Raw genomic sequence first — 15,800 nt, forward strand, 5'->3', positions numbered from 1 at the left:
GGAACGGCTGATGCAGAGGTCTTGAATGTTCAAGTCCCTGGCATGTTTAGGATGCAGGCAGGAATCAGGTGAGGCAGGAGCAGAGAGAGGGAGGGAGAGGCAAGTAGGATCTGCGTCAGAAGCTGAAGGGGACGCAATGGGAAGGCTTCGTTGGTTGTTGTAAGGATTTGATTTAGCTTTTCCTCTAGCAGAGATGGGAGCCTTTGGAGGCTTGAGGAGTGTGACCTAAAACCTGAGACAGGTCTTTAAAAGTTTCCTCTGGCTGGTTGGTTTGGGGACGGTGTCAAAAATGGAAGGGGGGAATTTGGAAACTATTGTGTTATCCGAAGGACAGATTGGGACCAGGGTGACAGAGGTAGGGTCCTAAGAAGTGGTAACATTCTGGATATAATTTGAAAGTAAAGCTGATGAAATTTGTCATTGAATTGGGTTTGGGTGAGAAAGAAGGAGGAAAGGGAGATCTCAGGCCTGAACACCTGAAAGGATGGAACTGGCATTTACTGAGAAAAGAAAGGTTGTAGGTAGAGGAGATTTGACATAGGGCTCTATTTGGAATATATTAAGTCTGAGGATTTTTTTAAATATCCAAGTGGTGGGTTAAATGGGCTACTTAGAGCTCAGGGGACAGGCACAGGCAAGAGATATAAATTTGGACATCATGGCCAAGGGTGGTCGCTCACGCCTGTAATCCCAGCACTTTGGGAGACCGAGGTAGGTGGATCACCTGGGGTCAGGAGTCTGAGACCAGCCTGGCCAACATAGTGAAACCCCATCTCTACTAAAAGTACAAAAATTAGCTGAGCATGGTGGTGTGTGCCTATAATCCCGGCTACCCAGGAGGCTGAGGCAAGAGAATCGCTGGAATCCAGGAGGTGGAGGCTGCAGTGAGCTGAGATCACACCACTGCACTCCAGCCTGGGTGACAGAGCGAGACTCTGTGTCAAAAAAAAAAAAAGGACATCATAAGCATATTGATTTTATGGATTTTATTTAAAGTCATGAAACTAGATGAGATCACCAAGATAAAGAAACAAGAAATGAGCCCTGGGACCCTCCTACATTAAGAAGGTGGGTAGGAAAAAAAGGAACTAGCAATGGAGACGGAGAGATCAGTTAGATAGAAAGAAACCCAGGAGTTTGCAGAATCTAAAAACAAAGTAAGGAATCTTTTTAAAGAGGAAGGAATGACCAGCCACATTAAATGCTATCAGCCAGTAGGGTGAAGACTGGGAATAAATCACTGGATTTAGCAACACCATACCATGGGAAACTTGAGAAGTTAGTGTTTCTGGAATGGTAGGAATGAAAGCATGTTTAGAGTGGTTTCAAGAAAATGTAGGGGGAGAGGAATTAAAGATAATGAGTAAATAGAACTATTTCAGGGAATTTTGTTGTAAAGGAGAAGAAAGAAATGAAGGAAAATCTGGAAGGGAATAGGAACAGAAGGCAATGTTTGCTTTTAGTGGAAGAAATGGCAATCAATGTGTTCACTCAAGAGGATGCCCCAGAGGCAAGGGAGAAGTGCTGGAGCAGGTGAGCAGGGCCTCAATCTAGTGCACAAGGGAAGAGCTGAGCCTGAGCAGAAATGTGTATGGACCATCCTTGGTAAGTGATGAGAAGGCTGAGCAAGGGCACGCAGATGCTGGGAGCTGGTGCAGATGCTGGTGAGAGATTGCAGAAGCACTTTTCCAGTGGCTTCTGCTTTCTCAGAAAGTCATCGGCTGAGAGTGAGGATGGGAGGAGGTGCTGGCAGTTTGAAAAGAGAGAAAGAGTGGTAGTGAAATCATCCTCTAGGACGGTGGGAGCAAAAAAGAACTCACTCCATGCAGGAGGTCAGTCAGGCCACAGCAGGGATTCCCTGGAGGTCCGTGGGCATGAACTTGAAGTTACGACCCTCAGCGTGAACGTGTGGTTCCCTCCAGACCCATCAGCCACGAAGCTGCAGACACGGAGGCGGGAATTGGGTATCACCAGGTGATATCTCAGCTAGGGGCAGCAAGGCAAGAGACGGGTGAGGGAGTTGGGGTTTGTGCAAGGGGGGTTTAGGAGGACGGAATTTCACTTGAAAACATGAAATGGAGAAGGACAGTGAAGAGACATGTGGGTCAGAGGATTTTCTGTTGATTGTTGGAGTTGACGTAGCAGAGGAAAGGTCCAGGAGGGAAAGAGGCAGAGGTAGAAGAGAGCAAGGCTGGAAGCTGAGATGATGGCAGCGGTTGTGGAGATCCAGGGCCTGCCTGAGACCAGATGGAGGGTGAGATCGCTGGTAGGGGGCACAGGACACAGGTCACATGAAGGGGATCATTATGTGGCTTTTGAAGTTGACAAGCAGGGTGAATGTCAAGTGGAGTGGCCGTGACCCAGGGCCAGAGCCTTTGAGAACTGAAGAGGAGCGATGCCAGGCAGAGTGGGGCTGGGGTGCTGCTGCCCAATGCCAGGAAACTCATCTGTGACCAGAAGCAGCAGGGACAACATCAGCGGCACCTCCAGCCCCCGTGATGGGAGGACTGGGGAGAAAAGCCCTTCTGAGAGGGCAGGAGGGCACAGCACCCAGGGAAGACCCAGCAAAAGGGAACTGTGCGCAGAAGAGTGTGAGATGCAGGGGATTTTGCCAGGATGCAGGGTGAGTTCTTGAGAAACTGGAGAAGGTTTCTGAGAATGAGGGAGGGAAGGAGGACAGAAATGGAATTGTGTATTTCCAGAGTGTTATGGAGATTTTGAGAGCAGGGTAATGTAATGAATGGGAGATGAGGGGTGATCCGGAGGTGCATGGCATTCCAGGGATAAAAGGGATCATAAGCTTAGACTTGAGGTCTCAAGGAAGACCATGGTGGTGAGGGCATGAGAGCAGGGGAAGGAGAGTAGGAGTCAGACCCCTCAAAGAAGGCTTGGAGGCAGGAGCAACCATCTTACTCCAAGTCCAAGGGACCCTCCGAGACCCTGTGAATGGAGGTCAGCAGGCCTGGGAGGAGGCTTTTCTGCTAACTATGCTGGGCTCAGTTGCTCTTGAGCCAAGGAGCTCAGGAGGCTGGAGGGCCTATAAAGCTTGCCCCACGCATGGCGCAAGGAACTGTCAGGGCCATGGGGGAGGCATTCAGGGATCATTCCCAATGCAGCCTCCCATGGTGTCCCCAAGGCAGTTGCACCATTAGCAGTCCTGGCCAGTCACTGGAGCTGTAACCTTTGCAAAACTGAGCTGGGCCTGCGTGGATGGGGGTAGGGGAAGGACGCCTGACCCCAGGGCAGGGACCAGGGCCCACCTGGACTTCTCAGGAGGCATGTCATGGCTGGAGCCCTGGAGGAACAGTATGGCATTAAAGGGTGGTGCCCACAATAAAGAAGGAACCCCATGGCAATATGTTCTCAGGAACAGCCCAGCCCAGTCCAGCTATCCAGCCCTTCTCCCACCTTGCGTCCCCCAGGAGAGTTTCCTCTCAGGATCCACCAAACCCCCTCTATCAGAACCTAACCTCGTATGGGAAGGAGGAAAAAGACCCAAAGATTCTGCTCTGCACCAGCGTCTGAAAGCCACTCCTCTAGTATCAAGTGGAAGTTCTGGGTTGCATTCTTATCAAGAACATTTGCATTTCTTAATATCCCAATAAACTCCTTACTGAGTGAATTGGGTCAGGCTCCGGGCTAGCTCTTAGAAATTGTGGGCAGGGTGGCAGTAACAGTCCACAGCCAAGACCTGGGATGGTGAGGCAGCTCAGGGCTCAGAAGGTGGCCCACCATGGCAAGAGAAGAAGCAAAAGAAAGTTGTGGAGACAGCCAGGACTTTGAAGCTTCCATGGGCCCAGATCTGGGGCCTCAAAACCCACTGTACTGGCAGACAACATGTCCCAGCAGGAGGCCAAGTTCTTCGTGTACTGTGGCCTGGCAGGACTGGCATTGGAGCCAGCAGAGGATTCAGTGAGCAGCTGTGGAAGCCAGAAGCAGAGAGACCAGACTGCAGCTAGACTGTCATCCGTGACTGGCAAACTCTTCCTGCATCTTCTTGAATTTACTGCCTGCATGATTAAGCAACATACTCTTTTGAGAGTGCTGAAATGCCTCCCTTGAAGTTTTGCTGGAGACTCTTAGTCTTAGCCCCGGGGCCCCTGATGTGACAAGGAGGCTGATCCTAGTTCTCTGAGCCCAGGCAAGGTTCCAGTTTACTTTGACCCCACGAAGAGATAAATCACTCAAAAGCGAATGCCATCATCTGCTTGAACCCTGCATTTTCTCTTCTTCTATCATTGTTACTATTATTAGCTATCATTGGCCAAATGCTAGTTATATGACAAAAGACTTTACCAAACATCTTAGCTTCACAATCTCCTTTAGTCCCCAGGGAGGAAACATTACTCCCATTTTGCAGTTCAAAACCCTGAGGCTTAATAGAGAAAGATAAAGAGTTGTGCATATTGTTGAAGGAGGACAAGGAGCTAAAACTCAGGTCTGATTCCGCAGCTCGCAACCTTTTCAAAAATTTGTGAGGATGAATAGACATAATATAAAATTGACCCTCTTAACCATTTGTAAGTGTACAGCTCAGTAGCATTAAGTACATTCACACTGTTGTGCAACCATCACCACCATCCATGTCTAGAAATTTTTCATTTTCCTAAACTGAAACTCTGCACACATTGAACAGTAACATCCATTCCTTATACACCCCACTGGCCCAGGCACCCACCATTCTATTTCCTGTCTCTGAATCTGACTACCCTGGGGACCTCACGCAAGTGGAATCATATGGTATTTGTCTTTTTGTGACCAGCTTATTTCACTTAACAGAATGTCCTCAAGGAAAGGCAGAGTCACGGGAGAGGATGTTTTCAATACGATGACCACTGGGTTGTGGGGCTGGTGTTTTTCCTCTGTGCCAGTCTGCTACTTAGGCCAACATTCTTGATTCCACTAAGGGCAGTGTGAAGACTGAACTGTGTCCCCCCCAAATTCACATGTTGGAATCCTAACCCCCAGTATATATGGATATGAATGTATTTGGAGATAGTGCCTTTCAAGATGTAAGTAAAGTAAAATAAGCTTATGTGGATGAATCCTAACCCAATAGGACTTGTGTCCTCATAAGAGGGCAAGACACTAGGGATGGAACACACAGAGGAAAGAAAACATGAGGACACAGCAAGAAGGCAGCTGTCTGCAAGACAAGGAGAGATGCCTCAGGAGAAACCAAACTGTTATTTACACAACAAAGACTGTGGTATTTTGTTATGGCAGCCTGAGTGGATTAATACAGACAGGGATCTCTGTGTCACAAGATAGGATGAACTGTCACGTACTGGCCTCTCCCACTGGCAGTAATGCCTTTTCAGTCTTATTTGTGGCAAGGAGGACAGTAGTCACTGGCAGTCTACATTTATGTACCATACAGAGAGAGGTGTGGGTTTTAAGTCCACCATGAGGACAGGCAAAGGACGTTCTTTCAACATTTTGAGTTTCCACTAACACAACACTAAAACCAGCATGTCTGTGGTCTCCTTGGCCCAACTTACCTTATTCTTTTTTTTTTCTTTGAAACGGAGTCTCGCTCTGTCACCAGGCTAGAGTGCAGTGGTGTGATCTCAGCTCACTGCAGCCTCTGCCTCCTGGGTTCAAGCAATTCTCCTGCCTCAGCCTCCCAAGTAGCTGGGACTACAGGCATGCACCACCATGCCTGGCTAATTTTTTGTATTTTTAGTAGAGACAAGATTTTACCATGTTGGCCAGGATGGTCTCGATCTCGTGACCTCATAATCCACCCACCTCAGCCTCCCAAAGTGCTGGGGTTACAGGCATGAGCCACTGCACCCGGCCTCACCTTATTCTAACCAAGCTACACAAACTCTCATACCCAGCAGCACCATAAAAATGTAATGTCTTCACCAACTACGTGAATCACTTCTGTCTAGCCTGCTGCTTTAGGGAACTAGGAGAGGAAAAAGACTCACAGAGTGAGTGACACGACCCAATAAATGAGCTTCCACCACCTGGAAGTCACCAGCCTCCTTATTAAAATTGCAAGACACTCTGACCTCAAATACAGAGGAATTCTTCCACATGTCTTTGTGTTGAACATTGTCATTTGTGGGTGCCATAATCTATATGTAATGATTGCTTTTCAGAAAAACAAGTAGAAAAATCAGTCATTGTTTTTTTCCATTCTAAGACACATCAGAAATTCTAAAATGTAGCCTTCAAGATGGAACAGAAAAGCTGATGACCTGAAAGGAGTTCAAAAGTATGCAGAGGGCTGGGGGTGGAGGTGTGAGTCCAGAGAATGCCGGAGAGATATCCAGCCTGGCATTAAGAAAAGGGGCTGGGAGAATCACTCACTTACTAGAACAGTATCAGTGGGGCCTCCCAGGAAATTCAATCAGGAGAATCATGCCCTAAAAGTCATTTTGGAAATGTGTAACTCAGCACAGGAAAACTGAACAAGGGTGAGAATACCCCTTACGAAAATGAGATTCACACATTTTCATGTAAGATGAGCTCAAGGGAACATCAGCTACCTTGGTGAAGCCATGGGCCCCTGGGGCAAATGTTTCGACCACAAGCCAGTGTAGACCCCAGGCAGGGGAAAAGTCTTCATGCTTCAAAGACCAGAAGAGAAATGGGGGTTGAGTGGAGGAGCAGTGATGATGCCAAAGAGAATAGATAGGTATAGAATTACAGGATAGAAATTAAAGGTGAATTGAAAGCTAAAAGAGAAAAATTTTATTTGCAAAGAGGATAGTCAAGGGCAAGGAACTGCAGCCCTTAATTGAAGAGCAGTCCCAGGACTGGGGCTATGGATGGGCCTCACAGGTCTGCTGAGCTGGTGGGAAGTCCCCTGCCCATGCTTCATCCCAGCCCAAGGTAGCCCGTGCTGGTCATGCACCCCCACCACCAAGTAACAGAAATTGTCTGTGCATATGATGGACTGCACTGAGCTCGGTGGACAGATTTGAGAACAGGAAACTGACAAAAGGACTGAAGTGGAAAATGTCTTTGAACCCAGAGTGACATATCTCCCTCTTTTATCACTTGAAAGTGATATGGGGGGAAGTTAACCAGCATCAACAGCAAAATGACCCTGCCTTTGTGATGGCCCCTGTCTTCTCTTTCCCTAATTTTGTTTTCTGCATTGGGTATGAAATATGTGCTGGTGAAATTTACCTCATTTTACTGATTAGCACAAGTACAGAAGGCATCCATTAAACAAATATTTATTGAACATCTGCTCTGGCCAGGCACTGTGTTATATCACGGGAATGGAACGTTGAGCAAGATAAAGATGACTTTTCTCCTCACAAATCTAACAACCTCAAGCTATCCAACTGCAGTCAGGGTCCCTGCCATACTTCTGATTGACCCTTCCACTCACCCAAAGCTTCTTTCCTTTCCATTCCAACAGCATCTTTTCAGATGTTCTATTTGGCTCAGATGTGAAAATGCATCATCATGTCCATTTCTATAAGCCACTGCTTTCATTTCCTAACCATTGAGAAAAGGGACTCTTGATGTTGCACCATCACCACCTCTCTTGCACAATTCAACATTTCCCAGGACCTTCACCCATCTCCTCCCTCATCCCCACTCCTCCTCCCTAAGAAAAGCATGCCTCTTTTCCAAGCTCAGCCCATCCACTTGTGTTCTAGGTTTGATTTCTCAATCCTCCCAGCTCCCAATGCAGTCTCACCTTTCAAAGGGTTCTTCTATGTCTCAGTTCTGACGTCTGTATCTATCAGCTTCAGATAGTGACGTCTGTATCACTCGCTCTCTAAGCATGTTCTAGACACACATGCCCCTATAACTAAAGCCTTCCCTGATCTTCACTTTCCTATGAAACCGCTGCCCTACCTCTCTCCTTCCTTTCTCTACCCAAATTCTGGCAAAAGAGCTCTACTCCAGCCTTCACCACCCCCACCACACACCTACCCCCTGGAAACTTAGGGTTTGAATTGCTCATTGAAGGTAATGGATTGCCTTCTGACTGACTTGCTAATGAAATCTTCTCGGCTCTCATCTGTTCTACACTGGTGCCATTTGACACTTTGACCACTTCCTCTTTGACACTCTACTCTTGGCCTCCATGACACCCTACTTTCTTCTTCGTGTCCCTCCCATCACTCTGATTGCTATTTTGGGTTCATTCACTGATTCTTCTTAAATGTAGGCATTTTCTAAAGATCTGTCTTTCCTTCTCTTTCTAGAGATTCTCATAAATTCTCATAATTTCAACTATCAGCAAATGCTGATGGCTTCAAGACACATATCAAGCCAGTCTTCCTTCTCCCTCTCCTCACTTCACCTCACCTGCAAATTCACTCATGCTACCTACAAAATATCCACCACACTTCACTTCTTTCATTACTCACTACCACTGTCCAAATTCAGGCCTCATCATGTCTCACCAGGAGTGTTCAATAGCTTCCTGTTTAGTCTCCATGTGTGCCCTAGTCTTAGTGCATTCAATTTCATTTCCTCCTCGATAACCAGCAATGGTTCCCACAGCCCATGGAATCATGTCCACATTCATTGCTTAAGAGTCTTCACTCTGAATGCATGTCCTTGCTCAAAATATGGGCAAATTATTTACCTTCTTTGAGCTCTGTATCCTTACCTCAAAGCATTGCGGTAGGAACCGTTGTTCAGGTTGTACACTGCAGGAGTGTGTCCAGCTGATGGAGCAAGTGGCAACTAAACCCAACCCATCCTCCCATCACTAAGTCAGTTCCACGACCTGGACTGAGCTTGAGTCTGCTCAGAGAAGGAGGTACATTTCTCAACAAAGGAGGTACCTTTCTTTTCACACAAAGGTACAGTTAGGGCTGGGACTTCCCCAGATTTCATCTTCGACACATGCATTTTATCCTCATACTTGACACTCAGGCCCAAATCTTCTATTTTTCCCAAATATGCCGTGTACATTAAGAAATCAGTGTTTATGTTCCCATTATCTCTACAGCACTTTGTCCTCCCATTCTCTGCCAGGGGAAACCTTCTCGTTCTCCAATGTCACTTGGTTTGGAAGGGCTCTGTGCATTCCCCCTGGATTGGGACTTCCCTTTGAGTCCCGCATCCTGGTTACACATTTATAGAGCACTTATTTCACTTTGTCTTGGATTGTACTACTCTTGATAAGGAATATGCCTCCTCTATTTGTGTTGAATGACCTTAGGTCAGGACCCTGAGTGGAACCCACCCATGTTTGCTGGTTTGAGCTCAGTACTTCTTGTAAACCTGGGATTGTAGCTAAGCACTATAAAGGTGCAGTTTGGGACACAAAGGTGTAGAGAAGAGTTTAAGGCTTAAACATGCATATCTAGAAGGAGCTAGATTAGAGAATGATTTTAAAATAACCCTAATTAAAGCAATAATAGTAGTCATAGAAAACATAAACAAAAAAGAGAGAAACCAAAATTGCTTGTAATCCCCCCACTCAAACCATCGTCATCATTTTGCTCTATAACCTTACAAATGTTATTCTATATATAGATATATATATATATATATATATTTTTTTTTTTTGAGATGGAGTTTCACTCTTGTTGTCCCAGTTGGAGTGCAGTGGCGTGATCTTGGCTCACTGCAACCTCGGCCTCCCAGGTTCAAGAGATTCTTCCACCTCAGCCTCCTGAGTAGTTGGGATTACAGGCGCGTGTCACCACAGCCGGATAATTTTTTATATTTTTAGTAGAGATGGGGTCTCATCATGTTGGCCAAGCTGGTCTCAAACTCTTGACCTCAGGTGATCTGCCCACCTCGGCCTCCTAAAGTGCAGGGATTACAGCCGTGAGCCACTGTGCCTGGCCATATTATTTAATTTTTTTTTTTTTTTTTTTTTTTTTTTTTTTTTTTTTTTTGAGACAGAGTCTCGCTTTGTCGCCCAGGCTGAAGTGCAGTGGCTCAATCTCGGCTCACTGCAAGCTCCACCTCCCGGGTTCACGCCATTCTCCTGCCTCAGCCTCTCTGAGTAGCTGGGACTACAGGCGCCCGCCACCACGCCCGGCTAATTTTTTGTATTTTTAGTAGAGACGGGGTTTCACCGTGGTCTCGATCTCCTGACCTCGTGATCCGCCCGCCTCGGCCTCCCAAAGTGCTGGGATTACAAGCGTGAGCCACCGCGCCCGGCCCCATATTATTTAATTTTTAAAATAAATTACCAACTTTTTCATGTGTTATACTATAAATAGTTTTCCATGACATAAATACTTTTCTTTAACATTATTTTAATGTCTGCATCATATTTTATTGTATGCTTATACCATAATTTATTTAAATATTACCTGAATTTCATTTTTTCTGTTTTATATAACACTGGAGTCAACATCATTATAACTAGATATCTGGCACACCATTAATCATCTCTTAAGAATAAATGCCTAGAAGTAGAACCGCAGGGTCAAAAATTAAGTGTTGTTTTCTTTTCTTTCTCTTTCTTTTTCTTTCTTTTATTTATTTATTTATTTATTTTTTGAGACAGGGTATCACTCTGTCTGTCACCCAGGTTGGAGTGCAGTGGTGCAATCATGGCTCACTATAGCCTTGATCCCCTGGGCTCCATCACATCTGGTTAATTTTTAAACTTTTTGTAGAGACAGGGTCCCACTATATTGCTCAGGCTGGTCTCGAACTCCTGGGCTCAAGCAATCCTCCTGCCTTAGGCTCCCAAAGTGTTGGGATTACAGGTGTGAGCCACCATGCCTGGCCCAAAGTTAGCCACTTTTTAAATATTTTTTGATACCTGCAATGAAACGGGCCCTTGGAATCACCATACCAAGCTAACCATTCCATTTGAGATCAATGGCTCGCCAATTTCACCAGCCTCGCCAAAATGGGTATTGTCAGAGCACAGAATTTTAAGGTTGGAAATAATCTAGGAGTTGATCTGCCCCATGGGTCTCACTCAGAATCAACTGGGTATTATGTATTTTCTTAAGCTCCTCAGTTAATTATTCTGTGCAGCCAGGTTTGAAAACCTCTAATGTAGTCAAAACCCCTCACTCTAGATTTGAGGAAACTAAGGGCCAAAGAAGGTACATAACTTTCCTAAATTGACCCATGGAAAGTACACAAATAAAAATGTATTCAAAAGATAAAGGAAAAGAAAATGATGTATTCAGGTAGAAAATTAAGTAGTAATAATTTCAAGTTAATTATGGATAGGAGAACTAGGTATTTATATTTAAAATCATATTTTAAGCATGCAGACTGTTTAAGAACACAGAGTGAAAAGAGTGCTTGTCTTTCTTCTATTCCATGAAGAAACCATTCTCAGCCAATCAATTCTCAGCCATTTGTTCATTTCAAAACTTGTATATTTTTAAGTCTAACTTTACAAAGAAGAGGAGATAATAACATGGACCCTGATAAATTAACTATGTGTGTGTGGGGGTATAAGAGACACTAAAACACAATTTTACACAAAAATCAACCCTGATGGTACCAGTCAAATAACTGCTTTTTTTGTGTGAAAAAAGAAATGAAAATACCTCGCAGTAGCCACAAAATACTGTAATCTTGTGGCTCTAATAACCTTTACTGAATAACAGTAAGACATGGTTGGATTTTGTGTTGATTTCAGGTTACATTTATTTCAGGTTAAAGAAAAGGTGTAAACTTGTGAGATATGTCATTTCTCCAGACTTGAGCACATGGAGAGGATTACCTGCATGTGTGTTTGGTGAGAGGAAGGGTACAATAGCCTAGAAACCATGTTTGAGATGACATGTCTTTTAGAGCAGCTGAATTAGCAGTTGTGATCAATGGTTACTTGCAATCACCACTTTACAAGAAAAAGTGATTTTAGCACCTTCGTTTCTGAGAAAGGCAATGTTCTCAGAAAGGAAAGAAAAGTTTTTTACTCTGTTATTTGCTGCTCTCAGGAGATACTTGTGGTTTTGAGAGTGCTACTTGCCTGTTACTGAATCCACATTACTACTCCTGATGGTGAAATGAAAAGAGATATTACTTTAGTATGAATGACTCAGTGGGTGACTGTGTAGATGAGTGCCTCCCTGCATTGCTGTGAGCTGCATGAGGCATGGCCTCAGATTCCAAAGTGCTTAAACTACAGAAAAAGGAAGGAGAGTAGACTCCCTTTCGTGGAGGATCTCACACTCGGGGTGACGAGGTAGGTGCTCTGCATGCTTCTCACATCACTTAATCTTCCCAAAGGAAACCCTCCAATGGAAAGAGCGTACATGTAGGAGAGAATCAAAGAAAATTGCCATTCCTGGGAGCCATTCTACAGTGATATAATTAAGCCAAAGGAAAGAGCACTTAATGGTGTTTGGAGAAACGAGAGTAACTTCATTCAGGAGATGATCTTACTCTGTTCCAGGACAGTTATGCTAAACCAGGAATGGGGCACATCAGAATCATTTGGTGGTAATCCCCCAGGTGGTTCTGAGGGCATCCCTTTCCCTCGTTGTCTAGAGCAGGTTTTCTCAGCCTCAGAACTATTGACGTTGGGGCCTGGCAGTTGTTTGTTGTGGGCGGCAGCTGTTCTGCACATTGCGGTATGTGTAACAGGACCCCTGACCTCCATGAAACTGACCTCCAGTTGCCAAATGTCATCATGTCCGCTGGAGCATGATTAGCTCAAAAGAACTAGTGATAGACAGTAGAATTATGAGCAAGATAAGGGAGAAGGGTCTTAGATTGCCAGGCAAGGAGTTGACTTTTTAAATGCAAATGACAGTCTTCTCAATAAATTTTGGATATTTTTTAATAGGCAATGGGATATTAGCTTTGTGTAGGAAGGTACATTTTAGGAAAAGAGTGCTCAGAGATGGTTATACAGGCACAGACAATATTAGAGAAGAATATACAAATAGCAAATCAACTAGGGTGCAGTTAGAAGCTTAAAGGCATAAATGTGATTATTTTGTTGTGGCCCCAACATAAGAGAAAATAAAGATGCAGGAAATATTTCTTTATTCTTTTGTAATGAGTGACCCTACCAGAGGGACACTACCCAGAAATTGAACTTGAGTTTGTGTGCTAGCAGCAGTCCTTTAAAATGAGAGAAGTTTCTACTGTGATGTAAGATAAGTTAGGATAAAAAATCACATGGGTTTTCTTGAGAGGCCATCCTTATTTAGAAAGTCACACCACCTCTGAAGCACCAACAGTGTCTTCCTTAGAAAGGTAGGTTTGGGGGAAAAAGGGAAAAAGTGTTGATTGCCCTGAGGAAAGAGAGTGACTCCACATAGCGGCATTGCTAATGGCCAGCGAGACCAGAGCAGACAGAGGCATACACTCGATCGGCTCCTGACCCAGTGCTCGTTCCAGACGCCAAGACGGGGACCCCAGCCTCCTCTGTGATATCCTGAATGTGCCCTCCAGAGGCGGCTTTGCTTGTATGGGTAGCAACTCACCTCCCTGAGACTCACCCCTCACTGCCACAGTCTCCCTGGGTCTTCCACCAAGGAGATTGAACCCTCAGCCATCCTAGCCAGCTTCTACTTACAATGGAACCCCAAATCCTCATCACCTATAGCCCAAATCCTCATCATCTCTTGCCCCTGAGGTGACAGTACCCTTACCAGCCCCTAAGCAGGGAGGGGCAAAGGGTGAGACAGGCTAGTGGTGAAGGCCCCTTTTACATTTGCTTTCTGGCAACAGCACATTAACTGCAGTCTTCAATTATGTCCCCGTCATGCTTGGCTCAACATTGTCCCGTACAGTTAACAATTGGCGAGCAAAGCAATGTGAGAATGTGAAAATTGGACACTAAAGTTATAATAGGAAAATTATCATCTTGCTTCTAATGCCAGTAGAAGTACAGTAGTTATGCCAAGAGGTTACTTAACATTATAATAGGATTGGTAAAGACTCTGTTTTCTGATTACGATGAAATAAAGCTAGAAATAATTAACAATGTTACATGCAAACAAACTGAACCGCTAGGAAAAAAGAAAGGCAACAACATTGTTTAAAATGAAACTCAAAAATCAAAAATCAAAACTTAAGTATCTCAATATTAATAAAATACCCAGAAGAATGCTGCATAGCAAACTTCTGGAATACAGCCAAAGCTGTACTGGGAGGGCAATTGTTTAATTCTTAAAAAAAATAAAGTATTTGAATGAAGTTGCTAAGTACTTATCCTGAGAATTTAGAAAACATTCATGAGCGTCACAAATAAACTTGAAAAAAAAGAGGGAGAAGGACTTAAAGATAAAATTAATTGGTTAAGAGAAAATGTTTGCATTGATAAATTCAAGTGGAATAGAGGGTAGATGGTAAAATAGGCATCTCTGCATAGTTAAGTCACAGGAGGGAGAAGGGAAAGTGAAAGTAAACAAAGTTAGAGATGAAACAAAGAACAATACTTTATACATTCAGAACATTAACTGCTTTTAGAAAGACTACTTTGTATCTCCATATAGTAAATAATTAGAAAATTATATGTGCATTATTTCTAGATAAGAGTAAATTACAAAACTAGATTAAAGAAATAAAAAAGAATCAAATCAATAAATGTGTTAGAAATGACAAATATAATTTAAGAATAATCACCAAAGTAGTACCTGACTCAGATAGTTGCCTTCACATCTGTAAAGAAGAAATAATTTCCAGCCTATATTAACACTGCCAGAGCCTATTACAAGATGAAAAGATTTGTAATTTGCTTTATAAAGCCAGCATAATGTCTTTTCTTTCTTTTTTTTTTTGAGACAGAGTTTCACTCTTGTCACCTAGGCTGGAGTGCAATGGTGCCTTCTCAGTTCACTGCAACCTCCACCTCCTGGGTTCAAGCGATTTTCCTGTCTCAGCCTCCCAAGTAGCTGGGATTACAGGTGCCTGCTACCATGCCTGGCTACTGTGTTGTTGTTGTTTCTTTGTTGTTTTTGTTTTGTTTTGTTTAGTAGAGATGGGGTTTCACCATGTTGGCCAGGCTGGTCTCGAACTCCTGACCTCAGGTGATCCACCCACCTCAGCCTCCCAAAGTGCTGGGATTACAGGCATGAGTCACCACACCCAGTAAGCCAGCATAATTTCTACAGGACAGAGTTAGTAAACGTAAAGACTCATTCACAATTTCATTTGCAAATATAAATGAAAATTCCAAATAAAATTAGATAAATGAAGCACATTAACAAATATAAGTACACCGTATACTCAGGAATTCAAAGATGGCTTAATATCAGGAAATGTATCAATATGCTTCATCATACCAAAATGTCAAAGAAGAAAAATCATATAATCATCTTAATATATGCCAAAGACTCCTATGATAAAATTCAATACAAATTTTCAAAATTTAAAGCTTTTAGTCAACTAAGCCTAGAAGCTCATTTAATTTAAAACAATTTAAATGTAAAATAATTAAAATTTTTAAAGAAAATAAAAACAGCCAACATCATAGCTCAGAGTAAAACCATAGAGACATGTCCCCTCTCATTCCTATTAAGCAAAATGTTAGTCTAACAATTAGACAGGAAAAAGAAACAAACGCCACAAACAATGGAAAGAAAAAGACAAGTTTATTACTATTTCCGATTATGATTGTCTATATAAACAAAATAAATCTGCCAATAAAATAAAATAAACAGCAGTTGACAAGTTAGAATAAAAGTAGAAAAACCAGTATTTCATCAGCCAGGAATTAACTATGAGAAAAAAAAATGGAAAAAAAAATTCCCAATAGCAACAACAAAACAATTTCTGAGAAGAAATTTTTAAAGAAACTTAAGACAGGAACTATGTGAAAAAGTACTGTTATATTAAGAGATACTAGAGAAATATTGTATTAAGAGATAGTACCTGCTTCTAGAGAGGCATAAATTGTAAGTTGGCATAAATTGTAATTTAGCATA

The 15,800-nt window shown here is 43.4% G+C and overlaps 1 protein-coding gene across 1 annotated transcript in view; it reads right to left on the reverse strand.

The window, feature by feature from the left end:
• IL1RL1 (interleukin 1 receptor like 1) overlaps positions 1 to 8,652 on the reverse strand; it is an 84,929-nt gene extending 76,277 nt beyond the window's left edge. Inside the window, exon 1 of the mRNA XM_063616515.1 lies at positions 8,594 to 8,652. The gene's annotated coding sequence lies outside the window, so the exon portion shown is untranslated. The remainder of the gene's footprint in view (positions 1 to 8,593) is intronic.
• Positions 8,653 to 15,800: the final 7,148 nt, after the last annotated feature.

This window comes from Symphalangus syndactylus, chromosome 14 (assembly GCF_028878055.3).
Source record: "Symphalangus syndactylus isolate Jambi chromosome 14, NHGRI_mSymSyn1-v2.1_pri, whole genome shotgun sequence".
NCBI lineage: Eukaryota > Metazoa > Chordata > Mammalia > Primates > Hylobatidae > Symphalangus > Symphalangus syndactylus.